This window comes from Triticum aestivum, chromosome 2A (assembly GCF_018294505.1).
Source record: "Triticum aestivum cultivar Chinese Spring chromosome 2A, IWGSC CS RefSeq v2.1, whole genome shotgun sequence".
In the NCBI taxonomy this organism is placed as follows: domain Eukaryota; kingdom Viridiplantae; phylum Streptophyta; class Magnoliopsida; order Poales; family Poaceae; genus Triticum; species Triticum aestivum.
The window spans coordinates 308,012,704-308,026,030 of NC_057797.1; positions in this window are offsets into that span (position 1 = coordinate 308,012,704).

The window sequence follows — 13,327 nt, forward strand, 5'->3', positions numbered from 1 at the left end:
ATAGTGGTGGTGGCGGCGCCATTTTCTAAATCAACTAAATCAACTAGCCTACTAAATCAAAATGTTCTAAATCAACTAAATCAACTAGCCTACTAAATCAATTAAATCAACTAGCCTACTAAATCAACTAAATCAAGATGTTCTAAATCAACTAAATCAACTACATACTAAATCAACTAAATTAAAATGTTCTAAATCAACTAAATCAACTAGCCTACTAAATCAAAATGTAGCAGGGAGGAGGGGTTGTGGATGGAGGAGGGAGGAGGGAGAAGGAGGGGCGACTCGAGGAGGGAGAAGGGAGTAGGACGGAGGGGGAAGACGGAGCGAGGAGGGGCCAGCCGGCGGCGAGTGGAGGGAGGACGGAGGAGGAAGGCGGAGCGAGGAGGGACCGGCCAGCGGAGACTAGAGGGAGGACGGAGGAGGAGGCCGGTACCAAGTCCAGCGAGGAGGAGGAGGTGGCAGCGGCGCAGATTGGAGGAGGGGTGACGGGGGAGGACCGGCGTGGGGGGTTGAGGGGGAGATCGAGTGAGTGTGAGTGTGAGTGGATTAGATAGATCGGAGAGGGGGGAGATGGAATGGATTAGTAGTAGCGCGCTATAGCAAAAGGTGCTACTGCTAAACGACCTAGCAGTAGCGCCTTTCACAAAGAGCGCGCTACTACTATGTCTCAGCATGTAAAAATAGACATCAAAAATACATTGGTCATCAATGATCTTTTTGTGTACAATCTGATTTGTCAATATGAGTCCTCACCAGTTTAGGAACTGGTGAAGACTCATATTACGGCCACAAATTCTACACATAGAGTTCAATGAAGACCAAGTGGCTGTGAAAGTTTGAGAAGTAACATATTTAAGGTGGTACAAACTCTCTTCACGAAGCGAGGTGGGACTAATTTTTTTAGTAAACTTAGCAGTAGCGGTTATTGTGTAAATGCGCTACTGCTATGGTCCCTAGCAGTAGCGCTCTTCATATTAGCGTGCTACAGCTAGAACTAGCCTTGCGACGGCGTCGTGGCAATTATAGCAGTAGTGCGTCTTATAGTGGGCGCGCTACTGATACATTTATTTCAGCAACGAGGTTTGTGGGCGCGCGCTACTGCTAGTTAGCAGCAGCGCCTTATTTTAAAGCGCACTGCTGGTAAGATTCTATGTATAGGCTTTTCCCTAGTAGTGTATTCTCATGAACATTAGAATCATTACCAAGAAACGAAAGTACCTGATAATTTAATTGGCGTGCGCGAGCTCTAGTAATTGGTCCAGTATGTATAGCAGCAGGGGTTGTGGATGTAACAATGGTATTCATGCCCTCATCATCCTCCCCTTTTTGAAATGAAGTCGTCCTCGACGGAAGCTCATCTTCCTCACCCAAATAAGGCTTCAAATCTGCAATGTTAAAAGTGGGACTAACCCCAAAATCTGCAGGCAGCTCAAGTTTATATGCATTATCATTTATTTTCTCTAACACCTTAAAAGGACCATAAGCACGAGGCTTTAGCTTTGATTTGCGCAAATTAGGAAATCTATCCTTACGCAAATGTAACCAAACAAGATCTCTAGGTGCAAACACAACATGTTTCCTACCCTTATCTCCAGCAAGTTTATATTTAACATTCATATGCTCAATGTTTTCCTTAGTTAACTCATGCATTTTTAAAATCAATTCAACACATTCTTTAGCATCAAAATTAACCTTCTCCGAAGATGGTAGAGGCAACAAATCAATGGGTGCATGAGGTAGGAAACCATACACAATTTCAAAAGGGCACATCTTAGTAGTAGAATGCAATGAACGATTATAAGCAAATTCAATATGAGGCAAGCATTCTTCCCACATTTTCTTATTATTCTTAAAAACAGCCCTAAGCATAGTAGACAATGTTTTATTGACTACTTCAGTTTGTCCATCAGTTTGGGGGTGACAAGTAGTACTAAAAAGTAGTTTAGTCCCCAACTTAGCCCATGAACATCTCCAAAAATGGCTAAGAAGTTTAGTAGCACGATTTGAAACAATAGTATTTGGCACACCATGCAAGCGAATAATTTCACAAAAGAACAAATCAGCAACATTAACAACATCATCACTTTTATCACATGGTATAAAGTGTGCCATTTTCGAAAATCTATCCACGACAACAAAAGGCTTCTTCTTGTGCCATTAACAGCATCATCACTTTCAATACCGTGAAGGCTTCTTCTTGTGCGTTACCCCAAACAAAAGGCGCATCCTTCTTTGTAAGCTCATTGAGAGGTGTAGCAATGGTGCTGAAATCTCTCACAAAACGCCTATAGAAACCAGCGAGGCCAAGGAAACTCCTCACTTGTGTGACCGTTTTGGGCTGCAGCCAACTCTCAATAGCTTCAATCTTTGCTTTATCAACTTCAACTCCCTGCGGAGTAACAACATAGCCAAGAAAAGAAACTCGGTCGGTGCAGAAGGTGCACTTCCCAAGGTTACCAAACAAACGCTCATCCCGTAGAGCAATAAAAACAACACGTAACTGTTCCAAATGTTCCTCCAAAGATTTGTTATAAATCAATATGTCATCAAAGTAAACTACCACAAATCATCCAATGAAAGCACCTAAAACTTCATTCATTAATCTCATGAAAGTACTAGGTGCATTAGTTAACCCAAAAGGCATGACTAAGCACTCATATAATCCAAACTTAGTTTTAAATGTTGTTTTCCATTCATCTCCCAATTTCATACGAATTTGATGGTATCCACTACGCAGATCAACTTTGGAGAATATTGTAGAGCCACTCAATTCATCAAGCATATCATCTAGCCTAGGAATAGGATGACGATAACGAATAGTAATATTATTAATGCCTCTACAATCAACGCACATACGCGACATACCATCCTTTTTTGGCACTAAAATGATAGGAATAGCACAAGGACTAAGGGATTCGCGTATATAACCTTTGTCGAGCAGCTCCTGTACTTGACGCATAATCTCCTTCGTCTCCTCTGGATTGGTACGGTATGGCGCATGGTTGGGTAATGATGCACCGGGAATTAAGTCAATTTGATGCTCAATCCCTCGAATAGGTGGTAATCCCGGTGGCATGTCTTGTGGAAAGACGTCAGCGAACTGCTGCAAAATGTTAGTGACAACAGGAGGCAAAGAGGAAGGCGCATCCTCGAATGAAAACAATGCCTCTTTGCACACAAAAGCATAGCAAACAGATTTGCTGAAATCTAGATCATCAATCAGATTTGGTGGCAAGTAAACATGCACTTTTCAATTTAATTTCAGAAGCAACATTAGATGGTTTATTATTAGGCTTCATTTGTTGCTCAAATTCTTTTGCCACAATATGATTTTCACTCTTATTTTTCTCCTGTTTTGCTTTATTAGCTCTATTAATATCATCTTTCAAAATGGAATGAGGAGTCATAGGAAGCAAAGTAATATTTTTGTCCTTATGAACAAGAGTATACGGATTGTTTCTACCACGGTGTATAGAATTTTTATCAAATTGCCATGGTCTACCAAGTAATAAGGAACATGCTTGCATAGGTACCACATCACAATCAACATAATCAACATATGTAGAGATACTAAAATGCACATGAACCGTACGTGTTACCTTAACCTTGCCGCTGTTGTTGAACCATTGGATGTAGTAAGGATGTGGATGTGGTCTTGTGGTGAGAGATAGCTTCTCCACCATCTCCATGCTAGCCAAGTTGTTGCAGCTCCCTCCATCTATGATGACGCGAACAGAACGTTCCTTCACGACTCCCTTTGTATGGAACAAATTATGCCTCTGATTTTGCTCAGCTGTGTAACCGCCACACTCAAAACACGTTGAGCAACTAAACATTCATACCTGTCAGCATCTTTAGCAGCCATGTATTGCGTCTCATGATCAGAATCATCTCCACCGTGTTCTTCATGTGTAATAAGAGCCAAAGTCTCCTCATCATAGTCACTAGCGGACTCATACCCACCATCCTCAGTAGCAATCATCACACGCTGAGATTTGCATTCTCTCGCAAAATGTCCTCTTCCCTTACAAGGACGACAAATAATATCACTTGTGCGCCCTGTTGATGCCATGGAAGAAGAAGAACTCTGCGCAGGCCCGACAGGTGTGCTCTTAGCAGATAGTGGTGGTTGTGCCTGCTTTCTTGTATCATGGCTGGAGGTGGCACCTGATAGAGGTGTTGGTGCAGTGGAAGTAGAGGATGCTCATGGTGTCCATGATGAAGATCGACCTGCAAAAAAGTTAGTTCGCGCCAATGCCTATTGATCCCGCACTTCACATTCAGCTTTACAAGCAAGATGGAATAAACGAGTGATATTATTATACTCCTTATACTCTAGAATGGTCTGAATCTTATTTAATCCACCCATAAAATGTGCAAGCGTAGCTTCATTCTCCTCAACAATACCACATCTGATCATGCCAATTTGTAATTCCTAATAATATTCTTCTATAGAATTTTTTCCTTGTCTTAAACGCTGCAATTTTTGAATTAATTCACGTTGATAATATGGTGGAACCCAACGAGTACGCATAGCAGTTTTCAAAGCAGCCCAAGTAGCTGGAATAGGATATAATCTACAATGTTCAGACCACCAAACACATGCAAAGCTAGTGAAAGCACAAACAGCAGCAGGAACACGTCTCTCCTCAGGATATTGTAAACATGTAAATCGTTGTTCAGTTTCTAACTCCCAAGTAAGATATATATCAGGAACATATCTACCCTCAAATGGTGGAATATTCAATTTCAGATTAGGGAGATGGTCATGATCTTGTACTTGAGGGGGAGACCTACTATTGCCATTATTTGCATGTGGACGACCTGGTGGTTGTGGTGCTGGTGGTTGCACGTAGTTCTGATTTTGATCAACCTCATCCTCGTAATCTCCCGCATAATCATCCTCCTCCGCATCAGCAGCAGGAGCCACAGAAATATCAATAGCAACACCAACAGTTTGTCCAGGCGCAAGAGGGAGACGGCTCGCTCAGCGGAGGGCTATTTCGTGACGTGGAGGTAGTCGTTGTTGTTGTTATAGAGGTGTGTTAGGTGCAGCCGGTGGTGGTGGTGGAAGACACGCGAGCAATTCATTAAACTTGTCATCGAGCTATGTTTTGAACGTCTTCTCCATGCCATCTATCTTCTCCATGGCCTCTTCAAATCTGTTTAGCACATCTTGCACATGTCCACTCATCATTTGCTAAAATTTATCATGCAACTCCTTATTCGTCATGTTCTCCCAGTCAGTCTCGTCAGCTTATGATCCTGCCATGGTTAGCATAAATAGAAACACACAATAATATGATCCTACAGACTACTAACAAGAGGTGGTGGTGGGTGTCACAAATCCGTCAAGCAAATCTCAAATTCTTACCAGTTCTTACCCAACAGCAGGCGGTGATCGGCAACTGTCGTAGTAAAAACTCTCAAAGCTTGGATAGAGCAATTACCAGGGAGAGTCAAACGCATGATGTAGATGTATGTGGAGCTAGGAAGGCTTATAATATGGTAGAAAAAAGGGTCAGCAATAATCAATTCAGAGATGCAAAGTTGAATAAACGTTGAACGGCGGTATTGTGCTGGTCCTAGGCTCGACCGTGCTAGAGACGCGAGCCTAGAACACTACCAAAATCACGACGCTGCACGTATACAAGGGAGGAGCATGCTCTGATTTTTTTTCTTTTTTCACTTTTTTTGCACTTTTTTTCCTCTTTTTTTGCTCCACAACATTTTTTTTGAAAAAGTCTACAAATGGTCTAAAAACTGCCTAGCCAGAATTTTCCAGACTTAGTTTTTTTAAACTGGAACTATTTTTCTACTGTGGGTAGCACGGAAGTTGGGGAGTCCTACTCTGTCAAGACGCAGAGTATGGAGTGATCTGGAAATCCAAAACGAAGCAACAAATACTGGACTCGGACTAGGACTGGTGGCGGAGATGAATCTGATGGAAACTCGGACTGGTGGCGAATATATGTAGGGCGGTGGAACACGGACTGGTGGCGAATCTATGATGGAGGTGGTCTTGGATTATCGTGATGGCGGTGGATATGTGGTATATGGCAGCGGTGATGACGATGGTGGTATATGGCAGCCGTGACGATGATGGTGGTATATGGCAGCGGTGATGATGATGATGCGGCGGCGGCGTGATTACTTGTGAACAGAACTCGAAACTCTAAAGGACTATACACTAAGACCAACAACTAGACACGATGATGCAACCGCAAATTCAACAATGCAAAACTCTAAAAATATTATGCAAAGGCTCAAATTGGTTCGGATATGATGAACTAACCCTATTTTTTTGTGACTTTTTTGTGGACTGTAGGTATGAAGAATAGACTCGATCTGAACCACGAAAAACTGTAAAATCTCACCGAGCAACCTGGAAATCTGATACCACTTGATAGAGGCAAAGGTGTCCCGTCTTTTGATGAGATGGTGGCTATCGTTCTGGAGGAAGTCGACTTTGACTATCCGACTATGAACGTGTGAGGACGTCGCGCCTTAGCAATCGCTAAACCAACTCCGAGAGGTTATTGACCACGCCGGAGCACGATCAACCTGACCACGAAGGTCTATTTCCTGCATGCAAACGAAGAACAAGCAAGAAACTAAGATTGCAATCTGGATATTGCGAATATAAGAGGAAAGCTTTATTGATCAAGGTGGGGTTCTGTAACGCTTTTGTCTGGTTGTTGAACACAAACGAAGTACGTGAAGTTGCAGCTATGGCGAACTTTAATATAAACAAAATCCGAAGTCTAAACGACGTCCTAAGGGCTATATATATGGAGGAAGAGGGGGGGAATTTCGTGGCCCTTGGAGGAGGGGTCCAAAACCAACCCTAACTCTTATTTCCCCACACATACAGACTCTAAAAAGAGCCTATACTTAAGTATTTCGAAAATACATGGGCCTGGCCCAATAATAAGGTGACGCAGCACCTAGAATAACCTCTAGACAAAATTTATGCAGTGGCATCTTGTATATTTCGTCCAAGGCTTCATGCACTCCTTATGGTGGCTTCAAAGTCTTGAAATCATCACTTGTAACTCCATTCTTGATCCCCTTGCACATGCCATCATCTCCATGCTTGGTCTTGCTCCAGTGTTCATCCCTCTTATCCATGCATTTGTAAGCAAAACAAATGTATCCAATTTAGGCAGCATCATATTCTCATGAACACTAGAATCATTACCAAGAAACAAAAGTAACTGATAATTTAATTGGCGTGCGCGCGCTCTAGTAATTGGTCCAGTATGTATAGCAGCAGGGGCTGTGGGTGTAACAATGGTATTCATGTCCTCATCAAATGAAAGGCACTCGTCGCTTCGGTATCAAAGAAAGCTTGCCCCTAGATACATGGGTCCTTTTAAGATCATTGGCAAAAGAGGCGACCTCGCCTATCAACTTGAGCTTCCGTCCAACTTCGCAAATGTGCACGATGTGTTTCACGTGTCACAGCTTCGCAAGTGCTTCAAGACTCCTGAGCGCACTATCAACTTCGAAGAGATTGATCTCCAAGAAGACTTGTCTTATCATGAGCATCTTGTTGCTATTCTTGAAGAAACCGAGCGCAAGACTCGCAACAAGTCAATCAAATTCCTAAAAGTGAAGTGGTCACACCATTCCGACCGAGAAGCCACCTGGGAGCGCGAGGATCACCTCCGTTCCGAATATCCGGAGTTCTTTCAGTCCTAGATCTCACGACGAGATCCTCTTGTAGTGGTGGAGGGTTGTAACACCCGGATGTAACTTTCCTTAATTATAACTCCGACTCTTGCCATTTTCGGCTTTATGTTATGAGATTCCCTTCGTGGTTGGGTTTTTATTTTAGTTTTGCATTTTGTTCATGTCATGCATTTCATATCATGTCATCATGTGCATCGCATTTGCATTCGTGTTCGTCTCATGTATCCGAGCTTTTTCCCCGTTGTCCGTTTCGCAATCCGACACTCCCACACGCACCCGCCGCACCCCTCTTGTCTCTTTTCGTGAGCGGGAGTAAAACGTTCTCGGAATGGGTCGAGATTTGCCAACTGGCCTTGGTACATCACCGGTAGACCACCTGTCAAATTTCATTCCATTTGGAGGCCGTTTGATGCCCCAGCGGTTAACCGGGTAACCGCAAAAGCCTCTTTTGTGTTGCAGCCCAACACCCCTCCAAAACAGCCCAATAACCCATCTAAACCATCTCCATGTTCTCCACCATCGGATCACGATCGTGTGGGCGAAAACCACACCTCATTTGGACACTCCTACCTCCATCTACCTATATATATGTGCACCCCCTCCAAAATCACGGTTCGAAAACCCTAAAATTCATCCCCGCCGCCACCGGACACGTCCGCCCCTCGCCGGACAAAGTCACCGCCGCCCCGCGCCAATCGCCTCCCGCCACGTGGCCCCCGGATCCGCCACCGCCACCGCGGCCTGCCAGGCCCGTCGCGGGCCCGCGGTAGCCGCCGCCGCTCGCGCGCCTCCCCGAGCACCCCGCTCCTCCGCGCGCCGCCTACCAGACTCTGCCGCTCGCCGCGCTGGCCCACCGCCGCCCAAGCTCGCGTCGCCCGGGTGGATCCGCCACGCCACCGCGTTCCCCGGCGTGCCGCCACCTCCTCCGGCCGGATCCGGGCGCCCCCTCGCCGGATCTGCCCTCCCCGCAGCTCCGGCGAGCGTCCACGCCTCCAGCCGCCCTGTTCCTCCACTATTCCGGCGAGAAGCCCCGACGAGCCTCGAAGTCCGTGCAAACCCTAGATCTGGAGATTTCGGAGGTTGTTTTCCACTGTCTTTTACCCCCTGATATTTTTATGCCCTTGTTCATCATGATGTATGTCGGCGACCGTAGCTCCAAATCATTCATATGACATGTCGAAATGTTTGTCTTGTTGAGCTCTTCATGTTAGCAGTATTTCCATGCATGTTACTCTCAATTATGATGCCAGTTTCATTGTTGCAAGAGTGCTATAAAATGTTAACTCATGGTTCTTAGCAGAACATGGTGATTTGCCATTTTTGTTGCATTTGATGTGTGCATTCTATGAGCATGAGGTCTACATGTGTTTTGAACTACAACATGCCATCTTTACAGAGGTGAAAGTCTTGTATTTTTGTGATCTATGTGGTGACTAGCACAAGCATGCAAAGGAGGCTCCATAATGTTGTTGTTTTCAGGCACTTAGGATTTTACTGTCTTTTCCTGCTGTTATTTTGATGCCATGTAAACTTGATGCTACCATGAGATCCACACTTATTTTGAGATACTTCAGTAAGGATGTTTTGAACATGTGGTTATGATATATCCATTCATGACCCTAGTTGCAATTATGGAGTGCTCTAGCATGTCATTTGCTTGCTCTACTTTTTCTATAAATTATTCCTAGTAGATTGTTAACATGTTAATCAATATTGCCATGTTTGTTGATAGTGATCCATGCATCCTATGAACTTGATCTTGCCATAGTTAGCTTTATGAACATGTCATCTTGCTATTGGTATGCTTATTTTGTCATTTAATGCTTTGTGGTGAGTGGCATGAGCTTGCAAAGCTGTTATCATGAATCTGTTTATGCTATGCTATGTTTTTCTTCTAAGTCTGAATCTGTTTATAAAACTTGCTATGTTTACATGGGTGCCATCATATCTTCTGTGCATTTTTGGCTCATATTCAGTAAGGAAGTTTTGATCTATGCATTTAGTAGAAACATGCCATACCTTTTGTTGCGATTATATATCCCTGTAGCATGTTGTTTGCTAGCTCCAAACTATGCTTCCTGATGTTGTTTTTGACATGTTAGTATTTTCACTAAGTCTGTGAAGCCGATATCTTTTGCACTTTTCCCATGCTTGTTTGAACCTGTTCTATTGGGATCTAGCCGTAGCTCAGTGTTCATGTTTTGTCAAGAATCTCTTGTGCATCACTGTCATATGCATTTTTGCAATGTTGGAGTGCAGTAGCTTAGTCTCTTGTTGCACTCTAAGTGCTATCATGCTGTTAATCGCAGATTTGCGTCATTCTTGTGTTGCTTGTCATTTGCAAACCATGCATCTGTTTCCTGTGATCTTTATATCGATTTCAACCAAAATCATCTCATCTTTCCAGCGGCATACTTGGTTTGCCAAGTTGATGCATTGATCTTTCTTTCCCTTTCGGAGCACGCATATGCATCGCATATCATATCTTGCATATCATGCCATGTATTGCATCATGTTGCTTGTGCATTGCACCATGATTGATTGTTGTTCCATTGCTTGTGTTCTTGCCTTGGTTAGAGCCGGGAGACGAGTACGTCAACGAGGAACCTGTTGAGTACGCTAACGAGGATCAAGCTTTCGACAACTCTGAGAACTTTGCAGGCAAGATGACCATACCCTCGATATCACTTCTATCTTTGCTTTGCTGGTTGTTCGTTCTATCGCTATGTCGTGCTACCTACCACTTGTTATATTATGCCTCCCATATTGCCATGTCAAGCCTCTAACCCACCTTCCCAACAAACCGTTGTTTGGCTATGTTACCGCTTTTGCTCAGCCCCTCTTATAGCATTGCTAATTGCATGTGAAGTTGAAGTTTGTTCCATGTTGGAACATGGATATGTTGGGTTATCACAATATCTTTTATTTTAATTAATGCATCTGGTAAAGGGTGGAAGGCTTGACCTTTTGCTTGCTGTTTTGTTCCACTCTTGCCACCTTAGTTTCCGTCATACCGGTGTTATGTTCCTTGATTTTGCGTTCCTTACGCCGTTCGGTGTTATGGGAACCCCTTGACAGTTCGCCTTGAATAAAACTCCTCCAGTAAGGCCCGACCCTGGTTTTAACATTTGCTACCTAAGCCTTTTCCCTTGGGTTCCGCAAACTCATGGGTCATCTTTATTTTAACCCCCGGGCCAGTGCTCCTCTGAGTGTTGGTCCAAAACATAGCCACTTGCGGTGCCGTCCCTAGGTAACTTGGGGTATCTTCGATTGTCGTACGTAGTGTTCAACCGGTGTGCCCCGAGAACGAGATATGTGCGACTCCTATCGGGATTTTTTGGCACATCGGGCAGCTTTGCTGGTCTTGTTTTACCATTGTCGAAATGTCTTGTAACCGGGATTCCGAGACTGATCGGGTCTTTCCGGGAGAAGGAATATCCTTCGTTGACCGTGAGAGCTTGTGATGGACTAAGTTGGTACACCCCTGCAGGGTATAAACTTTGAAGAGCCGTGCCCGCGGTTATGTGGCAGACGAGAATTTGTTAATATCCGGTTGTAGAGAACTTGACACATGACTTAATTAAAATGCATCAACCGTGTGTGTTGCCATGATGGTCTCTTTTCGGCGGAGTCCGGGAAGTGAACACGGCCTTGTGTTATGCTTGAACGTAAGTAGTTTTTCAGGATCACTTCTTGATCACTTCTAACTTCTCGACCGTGCGTTGCTTCTCTTCTCGCTCTGCTCTGCGTATGTTAGCTACCATATGTTCTTAGTGCTTGCTGCAGCTCCACCTCACTACCTTCTCCTACCCATAAGCTTAAATAGTCTTGATCTCGCGGGTGTGAGATTGCTGAGTCCTCGTGACTCACGGATACTTCCAAACAGTTGCATGTGCCAAGGAGACTAGTGCAGGTGATGCCACCGAACTCAAGTGGGAGTTCGACGAGGATCTGGGTCATTACTACATTTCGTTTCCTGATGATCAGTAGTGGAGCTCAGTTGGGACAATCGGGGATCTAGCATTTAGGGTTTATCTTCCTTTTCTGTTGGATTTGGCCATAGTCGGTCTTTGGGTGTATCTGGATGATGTATGAATTATTTATGTATTGTGTGAAGTGGCGATTGTAAGCCAACTCTTCATCCCTTTCTTATTCAATACATGGGATTGTGTGAAGATTACCCCTCTTGCGACAAAACTACCATGCGACTATGCCTCTAAGTCGTGCCCCGACACGTGGGAGATATAGCCGCATTGTGGGTGTTACATAAGTGGCGCCAACTTGGTTGGAACATTTCGTCGAACAGGTGAAAGGCTCCATGCCGATGTAGACAGGGGACACACTGCGGGGAATAGCAAGGACCTCATGGACCTTGTTGGTGGAGAAGGATACGCTTGAGGGAACGACAAGCTCGAGGGCGACGTTTGGAGTGGCCGCCACGAGTGTGTACTCGTCCGGTCCTGCAACAGCGACGCCGCAGGTGCTGCTCGCGAAGGACTTGGGGTGATGGAACCTAGACGTGGAGCGGCGGGTTGATGTTGGCCATCACAGGAATGTTGAGGGCGCCGAACTTGTCACTGAGGTCGACGACGGACTCGTGGTAGACGGTGGTGACCTTGTCGATGCTGTCGGTGGTGGCGACCTGGTGTGAGCATTCCGTCGAACAAGTGAGATGCGCCATTGCGCTACAGGTAGGGGGCGCATCGTGTATGACCTCGACAACCTCCTGGGCCTTGCCTATGGAGTAGGAGACACTTGGGATAGGCGTTGACGCGTCGGTTGTGCTCTCTGGCGAGGTGGCGGACGGTGGTGGGTTTTGGACATGGATGCCCAGTTTCTCGGTGAGGGACCTTATGGTGTTGGTGTAGGCGTCAAGGGCTGGCGTCAAGCCGCTGGAGATACTCCTGGATGGACGGATCCATGGCTGATTCCCTCAGATGGTGGCGGTGAAAATAAATTGTGAAAGAATTTGGGGAAGGGTGGTGCCTGGCTCTGAATACCAGATGTAAGGAAGAGATTGGGGACCACTCGATCTACTACGATCTTTCATTAGTTTGGGATACAAGCTTTGATTACATACGAATTTGATTACATGAACGGAGGGAAACAAGGTAGGGGAAGAACGGAGGAAAGGGAAGGAGGTAGCCGCCGCCGGTTCGTTCGGTGATCCCCTGGATGGTTTGCTCCTTGCCTTCGATCTGGTACTTGTAGCTGCAGCGATGGGGTAGTGGGCGGGCTAGGTCCATGAGCGGCCCAGTGGGCGGGCCAGGTCCATGAGCGGCCCAGTGGGCAAGCCCATATGCGTACATGCTAGGATGGCTCCTAACATCATCCGAGTACGCTCAGTTTTTGTTCCCATCGACGCTGAAGCCATCCTGGCAATACCACTTTGCACAAGGAGTATGGGTGATTTCTGGGCTTGGAGCGGAGAGAGAAGAGGGAATTTTTCTGTAAAATCTACGTATAGACTGATTATGCAAACCGAGATCACTAGGGGAAACTGGATTGAGGAAACCGAGGGCTCTTCTGGGGCTGACCAGGAGGGCAAGGAGTGGTCTGCACTTTGGAAAACGGAGGTCCTGTCAAAGGTGAGGACGTTCCTGTGGCGGTTAGCCCGTAGCTCTATCCC